At 37.0% G+C, this 13,717-nt stretch overlaps 1 long non-coding RNA gene across 2 annotated transcripts; it reads left to right on the top strand.

Annotated features, from left to right (window-relative positions):
• The first annotated feature begins 1,240 nt into the window (after positions 1-1,240).
• On the top strand, positions 1,241-6,285 carry LOC125377799. Of its 2 annotated transcripts, none has more exons than XR_007219820.1 (3): positions 1,241-1,331; positions 1,718-2,091; positions 6,092-6,285. It is a non-coding gene; the product is annotated as an uncharacterized LOC125377799 (long non-coding RNA). The 2 variants fall into 2 exon arrangements; XR_007219821.1 differs by having other exon boundaries at positions 1,247-1,331; positions 1,721-2,091.
• Positions 6,286-13,717: the final 7,432 nt, after the last annotated feature.

Raw genomic sequence — 13,717 nt, 5'->3', positions numbered from 1 at the left:
ATACGGATGGTGTAAAGTTTACTTCGGCGTTCGTGTGTGTGTATTTTCCAAAACATTCTAAACGATTCTAGGGTTATCGGCGACGTTTTGGAATGATCTGTGATCACTAATTGGCTCTTTTTGAAATTCATTTCTCCCAGTAGTTATCCGAAATTTAAATTTCAAAACATGCTGTAAATAACGCTGTGAATGGTGATTTACTAATGTGTAAAAAATGGCGTGATTTACCATGTAGCTAATTTACAGAGGTCATTTTCAGTTATTATACTTTGCTTAGGATGACAGTGGATGTTATCACAAAACAGGGAAATTCACACAGAATTCAAACCTGTGAAGTGTAATTGTGTGCCTGATGTGCATTGAATTTCATTCGACTTTAAAGTGAGGTTTGAAGAGGAAAGACATATCATTTTGAGATACAGTAATCTAGACTTGCCAAATCTTATAGACTTGCATGGGCTGTATTGGATATATTTGTTTTAGGGTCTGCATTGGAGACGAACACGCTAGATGAACTGCCAGTGTGCCTGGCCCAGACTCAGCTGTTTATAGGCAGCTTGAGATAGCAGTGTTGCAGGCATCAACTCGTGTGTTTTTTAATTTTTAAGAATATTTTTCACGCAAGCCCACTGACATACCCAATCTTCCTGAGAGGACATTGTCCACTTTCCAGCATCAAAGTCTAGCAGAAACCTGGGTCAACTTCATTAAACTTTTAAGGAGAAATCTGCCTTATATGTTCATTGATTAGTTTTATTAGTTTCATTAAAATCAGTAAACGCACTATCATGTCTCTGGATTGCTGGGTCATCCATCACTTGATTGTCTGGTCACCCGATCCAGTGAATGTTACTTACATGTACTACCAGCACATATTTATTAGCAACTGTGAGCTGCTACTAGCAGGTACAAAGACGTTCTACGTCTCTGTAGACTAACATTTAGTCTAGCGAACAGCAAATTACTAGCATGTCTTTGATTTTCATTGGTCAACGAGTCAACGTAGATGGTAGGCAAGTCGGGCTCTGTCTCAACAGAAAAAATAAAAGATTATCGCAGGGCAGCCTCAGTCTGTAACCAGCTCGCAAGACCGTCAACACTCTTTTGCTTAGATGTAGAAATAACACTTGAAATATACTGTTGTTGGTCAATAATTATAAATAGAATCTACATTATTATGAATTAAATTATAACCACTGATCATTACATCACCAACTGGTCACATGACCTCATCATATGCATGCATCCGCCGCCATGATGTGTAAGGTCACGTCATTTCTACTACTCATCCTGGGTCTGTTTAGACTAGTTTATTGTGTCTGTTCTCTAAAGTAAGCACATCAAACGTGAGTCTTTTCATTATGATAAATACTCTTCAAAATTCCTGCCATTGCCACAAATGGTAACGTAAGGTCGTGCGTGTTTTCTTCTGGCAGCCTTGCATTGTTTTCTGTCCCTCCAAGCGGCGTCGGTGTGCACAAGCAAGGTCGCATCATAAATGCCGTTTATTCTAAAACAGAGTGTTTTACGGTTACAGCATGGCCTTGTAACTATTGTATATTGGATTGTACTTGCCTGGTGTCAAGCGCCTATCTTTTGAGATCAATCAATGGCGTCCAAAGACGACTGGGTCTCGTTTCTGTTAGCCTAGTAGTAATTACCAGTAATTAGTGCTTACGTATATACCATTATATATCGTATTTTGTTTACATTTCAGCAGTATGCATCGGAGGCAAGCTCTGAAGTCCCAAACAACTGAAAATATATTCTCTGAACACCTGCATCCCTTCTGTCAACAGAAACCAAATTTATCCTTTTATACCTGACTACACTGTGTTGTCATAAGATTATAACTACAGTATCTAACTAACTGGAATCATCTGGTAACTGAATGTCTGAAGTATAAATACCATTTTATTAATGAATATATTTCCATTTAACTCAACCTTAACAGATAGAGTTGTGTGTAGGGTGTAATGTTTGAATGTTTTTGTTGACAGTGTCAGACACTACATCTGTCTATGACCAATGAACAGAACTTGAATCCCTTATCATAAACAGCAGTGAACACTGCGGCAACATCATGCTTTAGTAAGTATAATTTAATCCGCAAATATAATGTCATTGTTCACACATTGTAGGACATAGTGTGGTTTCCAAATAGTGATCTATTTGACAGGGTTATATATTATAGATTTTCTTATTCACTTTGTCTACTGGCCTGCATTAGGTCTTGCCATTGTCATGTTATTTCTCATACATTCCTAAATAAGATTTGCCTACAGGTACAGTACCAGGGCCACTTAATTAGGACTAGGAGCCCAATGTGCTCATTTATCAGTGTTATAGTCAATTTGTGTTGTACCCAAATAGAGCGAATAAAAACAATGGCTATACAAATGTCCTGTAAGAACCAAGGACTAGCAGATGCTGCTTTATGTCCTATACATTGAAACCCACTCTTTTAAATTTGAAAAAGATCCTCCCAGGATGCATCTTCCCATGTCCTTCTACTATTATTGTTACTGTAGTTCTTGGCATTGATCATGGGCACCTCTTCAGCATGTTTAGTTACAAATTTACCCCTGAAGATCGAGATTAGAATAGGTCTTCAGCAACTATGCTTGTCAAAAGAGGCGAGTAACATGATCGAGGGGTCAGGCTAGCTGACTTGGTTGATGCATGTCATCATATCTCAGTTGTGTGGGTTGATGCTCATGATGTCAGTCACTGGATTGTCTGGTTCAGATTTGACTGTTTACAGGCAGCTGTCAAAGCTGGAATATTGCCGAGTGTGGCATTAAACAACAAACAAACAAAGCTATACAAGTTTTTTTAATATTCTTATACTCTAGTATTATAATGTGATATTTTATTGATTGTAATGAATACAGAATGTTTGCATCAGTTTGTATGAGACACAAACCAAGATTCCCACAACTATTTGCACATGCTTTGTCATAACACAATTAATATTGTATCATCAGGTTATGTATGTTTGTAAAAAGTGCTAGAAAGTGTCAGCTTTAGTTGTAAAATCAGTATGTTCCTCACAACAGACCTAAATGTGCACTACCTTGTTGTGGTATTTTTTGTTGAACTCATCTCTGTCTTTCTAAAGTTATATTTGTGCAAGTTTCATACTGGTGTATTAATAATATTACCTGACAAGTGTCAATTCTACTCATCATAATCTGAAATAAGTGTCTCCCATCTAATAGTAATGGAAAAAGGGAATACGAGCGAATCACCATCACGTTAATCGGTGCTGGGGATGTAAGCATAAAGTATATGTTTTTTATTAATATTATAAATATTAATGCTCTTCGCACATCGATTGGAAGCCTGGTCACTACAGGGTTTGCTCAAACCTGGTAAAACTAGGGGTCATCATGACTCCAAAGCGGAAGTAATATGTCTTTTAGGGGGTCATTTTAACCAAATATTTTTAACAACAACAAAATATTCAACTGTCTTGCAAACATCAACCTATTTCATTGCGGAATCCAAGTAGCAAGTCGTAGCCTGTTGTCTGGTACTTTAGGGTATACTATAATGCATATACTAATTCTTACTGTAAAGATATAACCGAAAAACCCTCTTGTTTGAAGCACAAGTCAAGTAAGACTGTGTTCAACGTAGTAAGCCCAATTAATAATGGTCAATATGACAACACTAAAATCTAATGAAAATGATTTTGAGAGTCCTGTTCGGGCTAGTTGACCCATCAGTTTTTGGCACAAACTGCTCATGTAATTCACTATCTGGTGACAATGTTACACAAGGTTCTGTTTTGTGTATTTCAATAATTTACACATGTATGAACCTTGAACTTAATGTAATCCTTAAATCTAGTGATGCTTTACTTTTACATTTCTTTAATAACCTATAATTGCTATGAAGCTGTCATTTTTTGTGGTTCCAGGAATAATACACTAGAAATGGATGATCTTGATGATCTGATTTTGAGCATGACCACCATGGCAGATTTAAAATTTAGTTTTCTTCCACTACTCAGACAGTTAGTCATGTATCAGCATGTAAGTTATTGTACAGTAAGTTGTCTATAATGTGAAAACATGTCGATTCTTTTGTTTGCATATTGGGTTATACCAGAACTGTCAGATGCTATTAACCTGTTGTAGAAGGTATTTATTTCAATCTATGATGTCATTATGGTATACCAGTGTGTATGACAATTGTTTCGAAATTCATTAATATCTTCAAACACAATCTATTGTATCTAGTGACTGGCATGTAAGAAAGAAGGAAGTCAGCTATCACCCAATCAGAGAGGGTACCATTGGACCCATGTGATCAAAGGGGTTCCAATTCAGTTCCTTACCTATGATGGTCACTGCCCAACGTTTTTAACAGTTCTCCTCCTGATAACAGGTTCCTGATATTTTGTCTATTCACCTACACAAGTTACACAATTTAGAGGAATAAACAGTTGAATATGAAATCTGTTAATATTGGCAGGAAGAGAACTATCATTGTCTTAGGGTCATGTTAAATATCTTAAAGGCTTAATGACTTGTTGATAAATGAGAAATATCAGCAGCAAATTCTGTCATTGTAGTATTTGTCTATACTATTGCCTTAGCAACACATTAATATCCATAATCACATTCAAATACAGGGGTGGATTTTGCTGTAGCCAAACAGCACCAGTGCAGGTCAAACATTGCTAGTGCAGGTAACTTTTATTGCCAGGTTGCACCCAGTGCAAGTAACATTTTCCACTATAAGTGGAAAACTGACACTTATCCTATCTCACACTCTGCATTTCTACTTTTTCTTCGATCCTGGTGTTGAAACGCCCTAGAAGAAAGTTGTAAGGATTAACCTGCATAATTCGGCACAGATGGTCATGACAAGTGTTCATTGTGTACATCCAGACTTTGGACATATGTTTGCAATCTATTTGATTAAGTTTAGTCACATTTTCATTTGAAACACTATGTGATTCTTAAGACACTTGCCCTAAAATATCTGTATTTATGTTTTCGATCGTTCAACTTTCATCACATGTACTTATCGGGTTGAAATCATAGAAAGGGTAGCAATTTTTTACTACCATCCCTGAGCACAATGCCAGATGATAAATCTTTACTGGTCCTGTGACATAGGAGTAACCATATTATCTTGTGATCATCGTTAAACCTGATCACTAATTGTTGGTAAAGTGTATGGTGAGCTGAGAAATGTGTGAATGTTGAATATTTGAAATATTTCATTTGAGGTTTGAGATACAATGCTCATTTTACAGTAACAGTATTTTAATGTCCAGTTTTAAGATGTCGTGTGGATGTCAATCTACAAGCTTGAGATATGTATACATTTTGTTTTAATGATACTTAGATGAGTAGACGTTTGGGACTTTGGAGATTAAGGAATTTAAGATTGAGGGAGATTGAGTTTGCTCACCTGGCCATCTTTGATTTAAGAAAGTAAAATTCAAGCATCTTTTTTCAAAGGGTAGGAGTCCTGAAACTTGGTGGGTGAGATGGTCACCTTTTGTAGTATAGAGTTTGTACAATTTGTCTTGACCAGAAATCAAATATGGCTGACAGCGACCATTTTGGAAAATATGAACATTCATGAGATATCTGTTGTGAACACCTCCCTGGAAACTACTCAACCACTGATGCTGAAACTTTGCATTTTTGGCCATGTAAACTTCTCTTAATTTGCCAGACTGAGGGAGGTGAACTTGTGTCATGTGTGTTTCTCCTCATGATGACAGCATGTTTTGTTCAGATATTTAGATTTGTCTTTTTATTCCTCGGTATTAGAAAAATAAATAAATAAATATAAAAATATATATATGCAGAGTATCAATGATATTCTCTGTTAGGTGGTTGTCTTTGATGTCATTATAAAGTGTTAACTTTATGTCCAGGTGAGCTACAATGTCATGGCACTATTTTTAACCCAACTATGGGCTATCATAAGAAAAATAATTCACCTTTCGTTGGCAAACATTGTAGCCTTACAGATAAGACGATTACCTAATAAAATAATAATCCTTATGTTTTAAAGAAATTGTACATTTTACTTGTACAGTTCGGTTTTTTTGTGGTTTCAGATATCTGCATTCAAGATGTCATGAACTGGACATGCCCTCTTGATTCCAGCACTAATATTGTCATGACCAAATGTCAAAGTTCATATTCAGCAAGTTGAAGATAACTGACACCATCTTTAAGTATAAGTTTCACAAATATGGTATACAGATGTTTTTGTTTTCACGACTGATATATATATAGTTTTGAAAAAACATTGGATTTCTGTAATAGAATAAAGTATTGGAATACATGTGATACAAGTTGTGCTTCTGTCACCTTGTGTGGAGGTTTTATACTGTTTGAGAGGAAAGTAGGCCTCATGGTCTAAAACGCTGCAACACTGCAGAGTTGTGTCCATTGGTTATGTGAGGATCCTTTCTGATCACTGGTTTGGAGAAAAGTGACTTAAAGCTGAACAGATGAACCTGTGGCAGTGTGATTTGAGGGGAAGGCACAACTTAGTGCAACCACAGAAGGTATTGTGGTGCAGAAACGAAGGATCCATGACCAGTATATCTTGGCACCAACTGCACATAAAGTTCCATCAACCATGACAAGTGGGACACCTGTGCACCCAAGTTTCTCTCACTCCACTTCACCACAATTGCAGTACCCTAAGGACAGAAATTAATAAGTATGGTCTGTGTGACTAAAGAAAGCAGTTTCTTGGCACTTTTCAGCATGTATTGGGTAACCAACCCTAGCACCTGATGATTAATTTTCCTATTAAGAAACTGTAACATCTGTGTCTGTATCAGGAATAACTCAGTTTTACATTGCAATCGGACATATATTGGCAAGAAACCCTAACACTACCACCTCATGATTAATGTTTCTGTTAAGAAACTGTAACATCTGTGTTTGTATCAGGAAGAACCCAGTTTTACATCGCAATCGGATATATATTGGCTAGAGTGAGTGAGTGAGTATGGTTTTACGCCGCTTTTAGCAACATTCCAGCAATATCACGGCTGTGGACACCAGAAATGGGCTTCACACATTGTACCCATGTCAGGAATCGAACTCGGGTATTTGACGCGACGAGCAAACGCTTTAACCACTAGACTACCCGACCGCCCCTATATTGGCTAGGAACCCTAACGCTACCACCTCATGATTAATGTTTCTGTTGAGATACGGTGACATCAGCATTTTGGTACTATCGAAATAACCATCAGTTTGGATGTAAATTCATAATCTGTAGCATTGATTGCCAGGATTGTTATTTGTCTATCATGGTGGCTAGTAAATATAGTGTGAACAAGGCAAATCTGTGGCTGACAAGATAAGCATGCCCATGCCATTGGGCAAATATTTGACATGTCGCTGGGTGATGCATGCATAAATACATTCATGCCTATATAATACCATTTACCCTTTGTCATACTTAAACAATCAACTACAAACAAAATTCATCATTTTGATAGTTCTTTACTCTTGAGGAAATATGAATAAATTAACATAAATGTAACACATGTAAAGAGTTTTGCCCTAAAATGCTGAAAACAGTGAAAGTGAAGAAATTCCATGCACAGCGCATCAGCAGGATGCTAAATTCACTATATACGATAATTGAATGAAAGAAAAACACCTCACATCATTATAAATATATAAAATAAATCATATGTTTAGGTGTACTGTCCATGAGTATAAGGAGAAACAGTGTCCCTATGCACATTTGTGAACTGAAGCTGCTACATGTATCTGCAGAACTTTTCACCACTCAGAATATCATTGCTGACTTCAACACAGAACTCTTCTTCTCAACACTTCTTCTTTCCAGATACGAACAGGGCACAGTTGCTCTTTCTTCTCAAAAGCACACTGTACTGGGAGCCTGACAGGTGCTTGTTTACTGTATAGTTTAGTGTTGGTGTTGTATTGTTGCAGTAAACCGATACCATCAAGTTTCATAACAGCATGGTAGTTGCCCTGAAAAGGTTGACAATATATCATCATCATTGCCTGAACATTTTTCATGCAGAAATAACTTAAGATTGAACTTCAATATAAGTACACACACCATTTTTACATATATACCACCATTAATATAAAATTATATTGGAGTCAATTCTTTTGAATTTTTGCCATTTGGGAATTTTTCCAAATTTGACTTTCCCCTGTTTCCGTATTTAACAAGTAAGACTTAGCTGAAACAGAGATAGAAAACTAATCCAACATTTCTCATCCAAACCCGGTTCATGTATTAACCAAAGGCTGAAGTGGTTCCTTTGCTATTTTTTAAAACAAATCCTGTTGCCATGGCAACAAGCTTCACTGACTCAAAGCTCTGTGTTTGTCCGGACCATATCTCTTTATAAAACTTCCATGACACTTTACATACAAAGACCAGTTTTTCAAAAGCTTCCTATTGCTACTTAGGCGTGTTTAGAATTAATATTGTTTCTGTTTCCATGGCAACAGATTTGATCTTGACTTGTTCATATTGGCGAGTACCTGACGAAGAAATACAAAGTTCCGAATCTTGTATAGGGCAGACAGATTAGATGGAAATCCTCTCATCAAGTTGGACTTAAAGTAACAGTCAGATGATTTGTTCTTTCAAATTTGTGGGGGCCTCGGGGATTTGTCACCTTCTGATGACTTGAATGAACATGATAATACATAATATTCCAAGACTGTTTTCGGTATTAGCTACATAATACAACAGTGTACTTGCTTTTTCAAGAATCATTAATCGCCGTTTTCATTGAAGAACATGCTTGAACAAAGTTGCTATATTCTGAGGCTGCCATTTGTAGGTGTAGAGAGAAGGAAACAGTATCTGGGTGCATTCAGTTCTGAAAATTTCACAGGACTCCCAAGCTACTGTGCCACTTTATAACCCTGGCATTCAAATTCGTGTGTTGATTGTCAAACTTTCCAATCCACATGTGTATCCTACAGGCTAACGCACCTGTTTACAGTCTGTCCAAGTTTTATAACCTGGCTAGGGCTGTATCACCATATGCTTCTCGTCCGCCGTAAGTCGGAGCGACTGTAGTGAAGGCGCCGCACGTGGTTGAAACTGACACGACACACTGGCAGATGATCAGGACAGCAGAAACTTTGCAAAATACACACATGTAGTCTGAAGATATAACAGCCAGCAAGAGAAATGGAAAATAATACTCTTGCATGTCCACATAATCGCCATATATATAATACCCTGGCACTCAAATCTCTGAAGGCTTTTTAAACTTAAAGAAATATTTAAAATATGGTCAAATATGTTTATTATGTCAAACCTACAAATTACAGGATTCGTAGATTTTATTGAATTGGGTCCAACACACCATAAAAAAGTTTCACAATATCTGCAAACTTATAGCCTTAATGTAATGACACCTGGCCAAAATACATAAAATTGTAGGCAGCACTCAGCAATATTCCAAATAATCAAATATTCGCATCTGTACCAGACGATCCAGTAATTAGTATCACGAGTAACGGCCCATGCTGCTGACTTGGTTGATGCATGTCATCGGATCCCAATGCGTAGATCAATGTTCATGATATCAATCACTGAATTGTCTGGTCCAAACTCGATTATTTACAGATATACGTCATACGGCTGGGATATTGGTTGCTACTTCTTATAATATCACGAACTCTTCCATCTCCGAAATATGCGGACATTGTGTCCATTACAATAACATTGTGTCCATTACAATAACATTGTATGTGCCCCTTCGAAAAAAGGGCGGTGGGGTAGCCTGGTGGTTGAAGCGTTGGCTCGTCACGCCGAAGACCCGGGTTCGATTCCCCACATGGGTACAATGTGTGAAGCCCATTTTCCGGTGTCCCACGCCGTGATATTGCTGGAATACTGCTAAAAGCGGCGTAAAACCATACTCACTCACTCACCCTTCGAAAAGATTTAATTCTTCATTTGGGAACAGAAATGTGCTTGTATTTATCATGCTCCTTCTTGCTTACTGAATTTGACATAGACATGTGTAAGTGTTGAGAAATTGACTAAGGTGCACATTAGAAGTGACATTGATTTTTACAAAACAAAACGATCAGTGCCTGAGGTGAATGACAACATGTGAGTAAATAAATACACCATGACTATGAAACACATTGATTGTAAATATTTTAGGCGTCATGTACAATGTCCCAAATATTGCCTAAACTACATTTTGCAACATTTAGATCAAATTTACAGACAAAATTGTTTGATAATGAGACATTTTGGTGTGTGGCAGATATCTCTATATTAGGCGTTAGAATTTGTTGCAATTAGTTAAAAACACCCAAGGTATAAGTAACAAACAAAACATATCTGTCCGATCAACAAATAATTAATATTTTTAGCCTTATGAGCGGACTGTTATATACGGGAAACCCACTGGAGATGGCCAAGTGTATGTATATTTCAAAGTTTCCACGTGCTGTGAGCTGTCAATCAGATAGCTCCTTGTGACGAAACTAAAAATCGCCGGAGAGACCATCACTCAAAAGACATTGTGGTACATTGAGAACAGGGCACAACCCCGTTATAACGCCTCGTTACTGAACTTGCAGCACATTTCTGGCTCAAATTAACAACAAAACCAGTTAATAATTCACGCAGGAAGGTATACATGGCACTTTTAATGGCTAAGAATGTCTTTGTCACAACGTTTATTTCTAACTCCTTCATCAGGTGAATGCTGAGTAAGTGCAAATAAATAAACACACACTTACAGATATATATGTAACAATATCATGACGAAGCCAGGTATGGGTGGATGTGGTATGGGTGGGTGTGGTAAGAATGGGTGTGGTTTGGATGGATGTTGTATGGAATGGGTGGTTTGGGTGTGTGTGGTATGAGTGGGTGTTGTTTGGGTGGGTGTGGTATGGGTGGGTTTGGTATGTGACGGGTATTGCTATTTGTTTACAAACCACGACTGCCGCCTCGTCAATTTCACACGCGCTGTGCCAGAGTACCAAAGCCTTTTTAAATTTTCTTCTTCAAATTTCAAGATACATACTAAGCTGAAAATTCAAGATAATAAATTGAAATTTCAACTTAGTACGTATCTTAAAATGTCAACTTAGTATCTTGAAATTTCAAGTTTGTATCTTGAAATTTCAAGTTTGTATCTTGAAATTTCAAATTAGCATCTTGAAATATCAAGAGAACATTTTTTAAAAATACCTCGAAAAGGCTTCGGTACCAGAGTACAGATTCATTACGAGTGAGTGAGTGAGTGAGTGTGTGAGTGAGTTTGATTTTATGCCGCTTTTAGCAATTTTCCAACAATATCACGGCGGGGGACACCAGAAATGGGCTTCACACATTGTACCCATGTTGGGAATCGAACCTGGGTCTTCGGCGTGACGAGCGAACGCTTTAACAACTTGGCTACCCGACCGCCCCAGGTGCATTGCAAACTGACCACAGTGTATAACATTCAGCGATAATCGAATAGTAACAAATGACGCATTGCAGGGTGATTCGATAAATAAACATCAGGGGCATCAGAGTTTGTCAGAATCTGGTGTTCTTTGTCTGTCACAAATACCATGGGAGGGAATGCTCCTCATGTCATCGACAAATAGAATTGACCGGGGCTATGAGGTCAGAAAGGTTCAGAGACCTCGGAAAGTCATAGGGAGGGTCCTGTTCTGGCAGTTTGCCAGAGTTTAAAGAATTACGAATCACGTTGCTCAGGCAACGTTTAACAAGGAAAGTCGCTTTGAAGACAACCAGTCCACCACTGAATTTATTTTACAGTCTACCGGAAAATATTATTGATTAAATTTGCCTCTTGTTTTGGGATATTATTACTTTTAATCAGCCTCTTTGGGGAATTATTCGAAAATAAGCTCTTCAGTACAAAATTATGTGTCAAGTATGTAGATGTTCAGCAAAACGTTTGGTACAGTTAATAATAACAGTTTCTGTACACTTAAGATAACTAGCATTGTATATTATTCATTATTAATGGCAGGAAGGCTATAAGAGGATATTTACAACCTGAATGTTCACTAGCAAGTATTATATTTTTTTACCCGGAGAAAAAGGGTCTTGCTTTATTTATTCTGAGGGCTGGGGCAAGGAAGTTAGGAAAAACACTATTTTCTTTATGTGACCTTAAACACACAGCTATGTGTGTTTCATTGGAGGGAGGGAACAAACCAAAATTAAATATACAAGCAGTGATGCTGATGATGCCATTGGTATTTTATATATTTATTTTTCATCCTTGTAAAAAGATAGTTTTTGTACTGTTTAACCTTATTTCACGTGAATCACGTGATTTCATTTTTAATGTTTATTCTAATGAAGAAGGTCTGTGTATATTTGCAGAATGTTGCTAATTTCGAGTCAACTTTAAAACACTCTCGCAGTGTGGGTTCGAAATCCCGGGCGGGACTCAACCCAAAAGAGTACGAGAATCTGTACTTTAAACAGAGAGTGTTATCCCAAATATAACCTTTGTTATATATAATTTTAGTTTTTTATTCAACATGAATTGTACTTTTTTAATTTTATCTTTTTATTGTAGAAGTGTAAATATACTTCCCCGAGCAGTTAAAATAATTCTCTAATATTTATATTTATTTGAATACTGAATTCATCTCATACTAAATATTAAATAGTGGGTCCCTTGTATAGCAGTTAGATATAAATATTTGTTTTGTTATATAAATCAATAACCCAGTGACTCAATCTTTTAAATTTCTTATTAAAATGTCCGGAATGAAAGTAAGGAAACAAGACAGACCCAAGAAATAAAAATGCTTTGCTTAAGGCCTTATCAAGCTGCTGACAATATTTACATTTTTCACAGGATCATGAATTTGCTGTGAGTTAAAACTGTCCGTCCAAAGCGACAGGCGTATTTGGGCGACAGTGTTTATGGTTTGCGAACAGCATCTTTCCTTTCCGATATATACAATGTTGTAGGCGTACAGTCTCCAAACTAAAAAAACATATGCACAATATGGAGATCGGAGTTTGTTTATTTGTTGTCTAAGGACACACTCAGCTATAATCCAGCTATATGACGGCCGGACCTTTTCATAAGCTTTGAGTAAAGACATGGGCACTTTTAAACCTGAAATAAAGATTACATAAAGATCTGTATGTCAGACAGGGTTGTGCATGGAGAACAATTCTGTCAGTTTAATCAACTACCAGGAATTAATTATGCAACTGGTGTATAAATCTCACATTACTGCACATGGCATTGTTACCATGTGCATTGTGCTTGTTGGGGCAAAATCGGAACGCAAACACATAAACACACAGGCAGAGCCCCAAACGCAGCCGTAGAGTTGACCAGGCAACACTGTTTAAAAGTAATGTCTGGCAGTTCTATACGTCGCATATCTTATACTGGGGTCCTCCCTATTAGGACAGAAGTCGGAGATAAACAGTTGTTATTTCACTTAATATGACACGTGTTTAAGTTTTGTTTTGAATCAGGAAGTTTGTTACTTTGGTAAATGCATTTTCACTTTAAACAGTGAAACAATGTCACTATTAATAACTGAGAGAAACTGTAGTCTCTGAATTTGATTGGAGGAATGACTGAATCACTAACATGAATCATTTAATTATTGAATATTTATATAAACCCAGAACACTTTGGGGAAACGTATCATATAAAGGTTTTACTTTCTCTATGTGACTGGTAACTGTATAA

This window comes from Haliotis rufescens, unplaced genomic scaffold, assembly GCF_023055435.1.
Source record: "Haliotis rufescens isolate VD_foot unplaced genomic scaffold, xgHalRufe1.0.p SCAF_10, whole genome shotgun sequence".
Lineage (NCBI taxonomy): Eukaryota > Metazoa > Mollusca > Gastropoda > Lepetellida > Haliotidae > Haliotis > Haliotis rufescens.
This window is presented reverse-complemented; position numbering and strand designations above follow the sequence as displayed.